Source organism: Amyelois transitella, chromosome 10 (genome assembly GCF_032362555.1).
Source record: "Amyelois transitella isolate CPQ chromosome 10, ilAmyTran1.1, whole genome shotgun sequence".
Taxonomy (NCBI): Eukaryota; Metazoa; Arthropoda; class Insecta; order Lepidoptera; family Pyralidae; genus Amyelois; species Amyelois transitella.
Window position 1 is genome coordinate 9,189,769 of NC_083513.1, and position 10,535 is coordinate 9,200,303.

At 33.5% G+C, this 10,535-nt stretch overlaps 1 protein-coding gene across 2 annotated transcripts in view; it reads right to left on the reverse strand.

The window, feature by feature from the left end:
• Positions 1-8,434, reverse strand: part of LOC106133085 (neuropeptide F) — a 39,968-nt gene extending 31,534 nt beyond the window's left edge. For both annotated transcript variants that reach the window (XM_013332689.2, XM_060946134.1), the window contains exon 1: positions 8,334-8,434. The gene's annotated coding sequence lies outside the window, so the exon portion shown is untranslated. The remainder of the gene's footprint in view (positions 1-8,333) is intronic.
• Between the last annotated feature and the right edge of the window lie 2,101 nt (positions 8,435-10,535).

The window sequence follows — 10,535 nt, forward strand, 5'->3', positions numbered from 1 at the left end:
TTGTTTTAAAATTAAATAAGTATGTGTTAATGTCAATATTTGTTAATTTAAACCTGTAGATATTTTTTATAAGTATTTATTACTGTTTGAAGACAATATTACCTACCTTTATAGGAAAAATAACACTATTAAAAGCTTAGTTACAAAAATATTATAATAGTATTAGACTCAAAAAACAGTAGAATCATATTAACTGAAAAAATGATAACTTTCCATATTACATAAAAGTTTATGCTTTACAGGGTAGACAGAATCTATGGTCACAAGTTTCAAAGGCCATATAGGGTTAATGATGGAAATGTAAATCTTATTTCCAATGACTTATCCAAAAGAAGGAATCAGTTCTATTAGTCTTCATTTGCTTTATGTTTAAATTGCAATAATTTTTTTTTACAAATAAATAATAGTTTAGACCAGCATCGAAAATGCACGTTGTTCTATTCCCTAAATCGCCTTTTACGATATCCGTAGGAAAAATGGAGTGGTCTTAATCTAATGTGACAGAATGTGACGACCATTTTCATATTTTACTGAAATACATAAGTACATACTTTAACATCGGTTAACTTCAAAAGTACACAGTATAATTTAATCAGTTGGTAAAAAGGATTTATTGTGCAGTACGCCCATCGATCGCCCGCAATGTTTCTCAGTCTGTTTGAGTTTCAGCTTTGCTTGGTTCCAATGGAGATTACAGGATGGACATTGGCAATTTTTTTCCCGCTTTTTTGCAGTTAATGAGATTGCATAGGGCTTATGTTGAATTGAAGTAGAAAACGGAATCTGCGAGAGATTGACATGGACTTTGTTTTGATATCAGAAAAGTATTTGTATAATCTGTAAATTATTCTAAATTTTTCAAATTACAATCTTCTATAAAATCGTCCATTAGTGTTGGATACTGAAGCTTTTTTTCAGATTGTTTTTTTAAATAAATGTACCTTATACATGAACTAAAAAGATTTTATATTTATTTTCCTTATAACAATCTTTAAAATAGATGGAAAAGAATATTTTTCAGCATCGCCTTTTATAATAGTAGATCTTTAATAGTGTTACAAAAATACTTCATTAGTAGACAATACAAACACTTTACCAATATTATCAGACTATACAAACTTGTAGCCATATTTAAATTTGCTGTTCCCAAAATACGGTAAGTTTTGTTATAGTTAATTCGCTGTCTGTTATTTAGCTATCTAAATATAAACGGAACTAAATAACAATTGATGCTTTCAGACATTTTCCTTTACACGTGCTACAAGATTAAGGTTATTGATAACTTTATTATCATCAAATTCCCGTTTGGCAAAGTATAGTTTTCGTTTCGTTTAAACCAAAGGTCCTGGACCTTCGGTTTCGGTCGCCCCAATCGGGACATGACAATTAACAAACTTTGGGACCAAGATTCCTTGCATGATTACTACACCATAGTCTTAGGAAGGTAGGTAATTAAAAAATATTTGTATTGAAATCATTAGTTTTACATTCATATTTTTTCATGCAGGCAATGTGCATTCGTCCACGATTTAGATTTAAGAGATCTATATTTGTAAATTGACGTCTGGTGAAAATGCTGCAATGTAATTTGTTCCGCTGCTTCTTCAACACATGCGCTTTGGAAGCGGTAGTAGTTATAATTAGATTTAAGTGATGTGACGTCAATAAGTAAAATCTTGTATCCAATATTGAAAATAAATCGATTCTATTCTTTTACTTGGATATGCAATATACTGATACATACATACATATCATTACGTGCCGTAAGGGATGCAGACATAATTATATGTATGTATATAGTTACGTCTTTACTATTACATATATAATAAGACGGGGTCAACAGTCTTGAAAACACTGAAAGGCCATGTTCATCTCTATGACTGTAGGAAGTTTATTAGCTCTGCCTTTCATTGACTTTAACAATATGCACGAAAAGAGAAGAAGAGATGAGAAGCAATAGGCGCACATTATGTCACTAGCGCTTCAAAATTATTGAGGTATGTCAAAAATTATTTTATGATAAGAGTTTTCTTTAACAGTTTCCTTTATCTTGCTACTGTAAACCTTCGCAAGTCTTTTCTAATGATGTATCATGTTCACAAATTATGATTTCATTTTTGTCCATATTAAGATAATGGCTTCGACGTAGGCCTACAATATGCGTGAATTCCAAAAGATACTTTGAAAAACTTCGTCGTTGAGTTTACGTTGATGAAGTAGGTTATCTACATATTTTTATGTATAGAAGGAAGTCAATTCAATTCAAAATTTTTATTCATTATTATAGGATACTTCATATCGCTTCATAATTGTCAAATCTTTTGAATTCACAACATTGGTTGACGTCAAATAAATTACTTAAAACTAAGTTTACTGCCGCTGCCGCTTCCAAGGCGTCAGTGCAGAAGAAGTCTGTAACTAACTTACATTAAGCGACGGGCTAGCAACCTGTCACTAAATGAATCTCAACTCTATTATTAAGCCAATCAGCTGTACGTGGCCTATCAGTCTTTTCAAGTCTATAGGATCTATAACTATAGTTATGTATGTATATATAACTAAACATAATAGACGATATAGAGTGGAAGAGCATCGGTGTTCGAATCCGTAAGGTGCCCGGTTAAAATGCAAAATGCGCATAAAGGCACAGGTTCGAATCCCCACCTCGGCCATGTACCAATGACTATTTTAAATAATATCTACATTAGTTTATAATATTAATAATTTTAATGTTAGCTTATAATAATATAATAAACTATAACAAAATATATTTAAATATTGACCCCTACGTAGGGTTCCCATTACACAAACTAAATAATACATACGAGAGGTCTCGAAAATATCTTTTACTACAATTAATCTACAATTCTATGTCTTTCTTTCTTATCTCAGCATATTATCGGTAATTTGGTTCTTTTTTTTTAATCCAGGCCGCTTACAGCATGTAAGTGCCACATTACATGCCATGAAAAGAATTGGTAAGGTTTACCTTTCAGTCTTATTGAGACTGTTGGCCCTGCCTACCCCGCAAGGGATAGACGTGTACCTATGTGTATGACACAATGCATCATTTAAAGAATTAGGAAATACTTTTCCCTATAATCTTATTGAGATTGTTGGTCCTGTCTATCCCGCAAACGCGACGTTTGAATTTCATAGCTTTTTGTCTCATTAGTAACTTCCAATTCTGGAAGTCTCTACGTTCCTTGTATGAACAAATGACAAAAGTTGAACAGAACACGTGCCTATTGCCACGAAATTTGTTTGTAAACCTAACATGTATTATATGTGCCTTATTAACATGTATCACGTTGCTATAAATTTTTGTCGTGAGGAATATGGAATAACTTAATATTTTGTAATATCAATAATAAAACATGGAATTACAAGTATAATGCGTCTAAGAGATAGGCTTGTCAGCTTGAGATTCTTTTTGTAGGCGACGGGCTAACAAGATATACATACATATGGTCACGTCTATATCCCTTGCGGGGTAGACAGAGCCAACAGTCTTGAAAAGACTGAATGGCCACGTTCAGCTATTTGGCTTAATGATAGAATTGAGATTCAAATAGTGACAGGTTGCTAGCCCATCGCCTAAAAGAAGAAACCCAAGGGTTTAAGCCTATCCCTTAGTCGCCTTTTACGACATCCATGGGAAAGAGATGGACGGAGTGGTCCTATTCTTTTTTGTATTGGTGCCGGGAACCACACGGCACTGGTGCCGGGAACCACACGGCACAATATATAGCTAGCTAACGGCTAGCAAGATATCACTATTTCAATTCAATTCTATCATAAAGCTATACTGCTGAAAGTGGCCTATCAGTATTTTCGAGACTATTTGCTCTGTCTTCCCCGCTAGGGATATAGACGTGATTGTATGTATGTACAATAAAACATTGATGTATTGAAATGATTTGATATACCTAAGGGGGGTATAATTTTGGCCTCATTAAGTGGAGATGATTCATAAGAAAATTATTCATAAAACACGAAAAAGTTTAAGTGCATAGCTTTATAATGAAATTCAGAAACAGTGACAGGTTGCTAGCCCATCGTCTTAAACATACATAAGTCTGAAATAAGAATATCCCACATTTATGATTATGACTAACTAGCTGTTCGCGACTTCGTACGCGTGGAAGAGTCTATCATGCTTCTTCTACGTACAATATCCTACTAATATTATAAATGCGAAAGTTTGTGAGTATGTCAGGATGTCAGTATGGATGTTTGTTACTCTTTCACACAAAAACTACTGAACCGATTATGATGAAATTTGGTATATAGGTAGCTGAAGGCCCAAAATAACATATAGGCTACTTTTTATCCCGTAGTTCCCGCGGGATTGAAAGGGTTTCATCGTCATGCGGGCGAAGTCGCGGGCGGCCTCTAGTTTAATAAAATAATATAGTATTTACAGATTGAACAAAAGAATGACGATGATAATATTTTAATCATGTTCAAATTAGTATTCATTTGGGATTTGTGTCGAATTCGCAAGTATAGTGGGTCGCGTCAATGTTAAACAAACGCAAATTACTAGGCTATCCCTCAGGATTATTCGATTTCCAGTGAAACTGCCCCAGTTTGAAACGTTAACGCCGCATTGGCAGTTAAGTAGGCGGTTAAGAAAAAATAAATTACACGTTATCGTTGTAGCGGAGTCAATTTTGTGTTTGTGATTTTTTATCTGTGGCGAGTCTTCTAGTAGTCTTCGTTGTATTAAGTTCTCAGTTTTTCCTTCTTGTAGGTACTTCTATGTGTAATTGTGTATGCGAAATATCAAGATATTTGCTAATAACGCGTACCTACCTACGTTTTAGAGAACAATCGGTCTGAAGTACCTACAATCAATCATCTAGCTATCATAATTTATTAAGTAATAATATGTAGTCTCCGCATAAGAGTTATAAAAAAAATTGGTTTTTTGTATTTTTTATACTATTTATTTGTGATTAGATATTTGAGAAATTTACCTAGGAAAGGGAAAAACCGCATAAACATGTTACCTACATGGCAAAAATCAAGTCTCTATACGCAGGTACAGGATTTATTTATTTAGATTCATTTGTTTTTTTTTTTTTTGTTTCACGCGAACAAACCTTGACTTACTTGAATGACTGACAGATAACGTGCTGCAGAAATTTTTGGGCGTAGAAGCTATATAGTATATAGATACCAGCTGTCCCGGCGAACGTTGTTTTGCCATATAAATAATTTTTAAGTAATTTCTAGTTAAAATATTAAAGGTGGACAATCCGTATCACTAAGGGTATGAGAAATAGATGTTGACCGATTGTCAGACCTACTCAATACGCTCACAAAATTTCATGAGAATCGGTCAAGCCGTTTCGGAGGAGTACGGGAACGAACATTGTGATACGAGAATTTTATATATTAGATTTTCATTTGAAAGTTAGGAAAGATAAGAATTTAAAAAAATCGAAATTACCGCAATAATTAAAAACAACAAGTCGTACCCGAGAATGTTTCCCGTTTTCACGGCGTATCTTTATAAGCGCAGAAAACCGCGTGCAAACACTAGTATTGCATAATTAAAGTTATCCAAACATTTCCTTGTTTGATCGCGTTCGATTATCCGATAAAATCCATTTGGAAAGCCAGCCCGATTATCATGCAGATTATTGTATTGATTCAACTTGTTTTGATTACTGTTCGATAAAAGATATAACACTAGGTAAATTAGATTTTTAGGTAAGCGGTCGGGAAAGCGAAGTCCACCAACCGATTAAGTATTTGTCCTGTGATCCATCTCTTTCTATAAAAATGGATGTTATAGAACAACAAAATCTATTACAGGTAGAAAAAAATAAATTTATAGGTACAGAATTGTAGAGTTATGACATGTAGGTTATGCAACTTTATATAACATCTTATACCTTAAACTTAATAACTTTGGACAGTACATGTAATGTACATACTCGTACACTCATCCTGGCAACTATTTTCTTAATATAACCTACCTACCTTTTTAAAATTTTCATTTATTTATTTAGTTGACTATGACTTTTATTCCCGGGGTTTGTCTTAATAAGTAATACTTGTTTATGACCACGGGGTCCGCCTAAATATAATTACACAAAGTCACTGCAGATAATTTATATCGACTTTACTGTACTTCTGCCAAAAAGGGAAGAAAACGCTCCGTATGACCTCCATTACCGTAAAAATAGGCAACTAACCACAACTTAAAATCGAAATATTATTGTGATACTCTGGTTTTTGCATTTCATAAAAGTGCTATATTGCAATAGAAATAAACCCTTATTGATCTTGTATGATAAAGTAACTTTTACGTTTCCTTGTCTTAATTGGTGTACTGATTTAGATGATAAAGCGTAACAAACAGGTAGGCTTTTGTATTTATAAAATTAGACAGAATTATGTAAATAAGCCTAAAGTTCTTGTTTTAGAAGAAAAGTGATTAAAAAGACTCCGCACAAGCAGGCGTTATATTACATGTCATATTATCCAAACTGTAACATTTAACTGTAATTACAACATTTGTAATTGTAATCACTAGTCGTCATGTGAGCTGCCATTACAGCTGATTACCTGAGATTTCGAAGTTTCAACATATTGCACAGGTATGTTTAACCTCTAACTAAAAAGTGGTTATTACCCGTTCTTTAATAAGATTTTTAGGTAGGTAGTTATAATTTTTCTTAGTAAATATAATAAACTAGCTGTGCCCGCAACTTCGGTCGCGTGGAATAGTTATTTTGGGCATTATTGAATCCTCAAAGATGAATAATTTTCCCCGTTTTTTTCACATTTTCCAGTATTTCTTTGCTCCTTATAGCGTTGCGTTGCGTAGCTTTGTAACGTTGCAGCGTAATGTTATATAGCCTTTCTCGATAAATCGTCTATGCAACGCAAAAAGAATTATTCAATTCGGCCCAGTAGTTCCCGAGATTAGCGCGTTCGAACAAACAAACTCTTCTTCTCTCTTATAAAAAAAATTTATATAATGTTAGAGGAATAAGTATGGAATTGAAACTATTTTTTTTCCACCACATTTTTATAGGTCTATAGATAGTGACACTTTATTATTCATATATAATTTAAATGTAATAAGAAAGTATCGATATTAATTTAATATTCACAGGTATTATTAATTAATAAAATAAAAATTACTTTAATAAATTACAGTAAGTTTCCGTGTATTAAATAGTTCGGTATGTTTAGGAAAACCTATTCTCTCATAATGTCTGGTAATCCATTCGTTCATTGGTATTTTCATAAAAACTGCTCATACGTGTTCGTCATACAATATTTTGATAACAATATTATTGATTATTACGTGTACATTATAATGAGTAAAAGAGGAGAGGTATACAAATCAGGAAGGATAATATTCAGTCATAAAATCACGTCTATATCCCTTGCGGGGTAGACAGAGCCGGCAGTCTTGATAGACTGAAAGGCCACGTTCAGCTGATAGGCCAAATTATAGAATTGAGACACAAATAGAAACAAGTTGCCAGCCCATCGTCTAAAAGAATACCAAGTTTAACCCTTATCCCTTAGTCGCCTTTTACGACATCCATGGGGAAGAGATGGAGTGGTCCTATTCTTTTTTACATTGGTGCCGAGAACCACGCGGCACTATACAAGGATAATATGTTATTAAATATACGTCACCGTTTTGGTATAGACGTCATATGTTTACAAAAAAGTGGTCAGGTTCGAATCTCATTGGGGCCATTCCCATGGCGTAACAATGACTCTTTTCTGATTTGATGACAATGGTTTAAATGGTCACCGATGTGGTCTTACGATGAGGGAAATCATCGTGACAAAATTTGCAACAACTCGATGTGTAAGATAAGGTTGGTCCAATATGGGTAAGGTTCCCGTGCAAAGCCTGCGGACGCGAGGGTAAAAGAGAGTAGGTAGCTTCTTGTAAAAAACTGACTTACTCAATTCAAAATGAATGAATTTTGGTTGTTTTAATATTTTATGAATATGATATGATATTTTAAAAATTTGTTGAAATATTATTGCCCTTGTTTCCTCATATTAAAAATGATTGTCTTATTGTTATTAATGTCAAAATTTTTATTCAATTCATATTTTCGGATCTCTTTTTTTGTCGTAAGTCAATAAGATTTCCAAATTAAACTTTAATTCGAGATTTTGTTTAAATATTGCCCAGTTGGTTTTTTAAAGTTTTTTTAATTTTTAATAATCGCATGTATTGTATAATTGATTATTTTAACAGAACCAAGATCAAACAATACCTATAATTGAGAAACTTTTGCAAAATTCCATTGATTAAAAAATATTTAATTACAGTGACTTACCTTTTTTAATCTTCGGCGCGACTGAAGCAAAGGAACTTTTCAACGTCTACAGCTGAGGTGCGCGAAAGTGCAACAAGTTGGAAGTGTTGGTTCGTGATGTTGGTGGCAGCATTTATATCCTAATGCTGGGCGGGCTGTAGGCGGGGCTACGCACGCGTAGGCTCCGAGCGCAAAGGAGTAAGGAAATAAAAAAAAAATTAGTTGGCAGCTTACAAAAATGATTTTAAATTTCTGTCCTGGAAATAGATGGCGGAGCGCCATGGATTTAAATTGATTTTCAAAATTTTGTATTTCAATAGAGATATTCTATGATTTCAACAAATGTTGGTCATCTTGCCGTACATATTTCTTTCTAGTCCTTTATTTTAACTGTCTGAGACAATTCCACGCCTATTTCCGTGGTCTTATTATTTGTTATCTATAAAAAAAGTATCATCAACATTAATAGCATGTACCAAAATTTCAACAATTTTTAAACGACTACTTATTATCTAAACATATTAATATATTTTGAGTATTATCCTCTTATTTTGTTATCAACGGCCCCGGGTTAGATCCTCGGTCAGGTTCCTTGTTGATTTCGTGCCCCATAACATACTTAAGTCTTGAGTTTTGGGACTAGATACTTATTTGCTGATCTGTGAGACTTTCATGATTTTTTTTTTATTATTGCCTCCTTGTCTACAAAAAACATAACTTCGCCGAAACACCTCTACTTATAAAGGCAAAGTCCCTCAAACGAAACTGAATACACAATTACTTATTTGTAAAGATATATTCTCAGAATAATGCGTACAAACAACAAATAAGTAACGTACCTACTTGTAACAATATTTCAAGTCTGTCGCAAACGTTTATGTAGACCGAAGTTTGGGAATAAAAGTCCAATTTAAAGTTCATCAATTTATTTACGAAGCGTAAATCATTCCCATGAGACTTAGGTGGTTTTGAGAAGTGAAGTATAAAAAATAATACTCATTTGTTTCTTTGTGAACATTTTAAAGATTATATTGCTTTTACCCGCAGTTTCGCCCGCACAAATGCAACGAAAGAAGACAAAAACGTATCAAAGAATACAGGTTTTTCGCAAATCCCACGGAAACTTTATTTATTACCGGGATGAATGGTACCCTATGTCCTTCTCCAGACTCTTAATTATATATGTAAATTATGACTCTTAATTATATCTTATTATACACGCAAATTTCAAGAAGATTGGTTCAGTAGATAACTCGTGATGAGGTAACAAACAAACAAACTCACCTTAGCATTTTTAATATTAGTTGGGATACAGTCAATACTACGCTATATATGTATATAAAAAATTACTAAATATGACTTATTACATTCAAATGTAAGCTTGCTGAATCCAGGGTCACGGTCAAAAAGGCGCACTCCTGGGCTCCTTCCAGAGAGGCGAGGGTCTTACACTAAGAGAAAAAACAACGTACCTATGGCAAATTTCTTTTTTAATAATGAACCATGATCATAGTCACATTAGTCGTATCCGGAAAAAAATAGATCATTAAAATTTATTGAGATAGGTACCTTATATTTTCCGCCATTATGTACCTAGTGAATGAAATTGATAAATTATTTTCTCTTTATTTTTCTTTCACTCAGCGACAGTTCAGTAAGTATATAGAACGTAGCAAACCTAACAATATTTCCAGTTGCAACAAATATTTCGCCCACTTCAACCTAGTGGCTTTTAAGTCGACGACGGCTGCAATCGACTTCAAGATATAAAAACACTCACATCGCGTCTTTATCCCTGAGGTAGACAGACTTAGTCACTCGACTGCGTATCTGAGATTCAGGGATAGTAACAGGTTGCTAGTCTATCGCCTACAAGAAGAACGTGGCCATTCAGCTTTTTAACAAGTAAGTAGATATACATATATTCTCTCGCCTAAAATAAATCAATAATTATATTTAAACTTAAATTTAATTATCGCAGTGTGTATAAATCTATACTTACTTATATTATAAAGCAGAAGAGCTTGTTTCTTTGTTTGAACGCGCTAATGTCAGGAACTACTGGTTCGAGTTGAAATATATAACATCACGCTGCAACTACAAGGAGCAAAGAAATATTGGAATATGTGAAAAAAATGGGGAAAATTATTCATCCTAGAGTGCTCTAATGATGCCCAAAATTACTATTCCACGCGGACGCAGTCGCGGGCACAGCCAGTATAT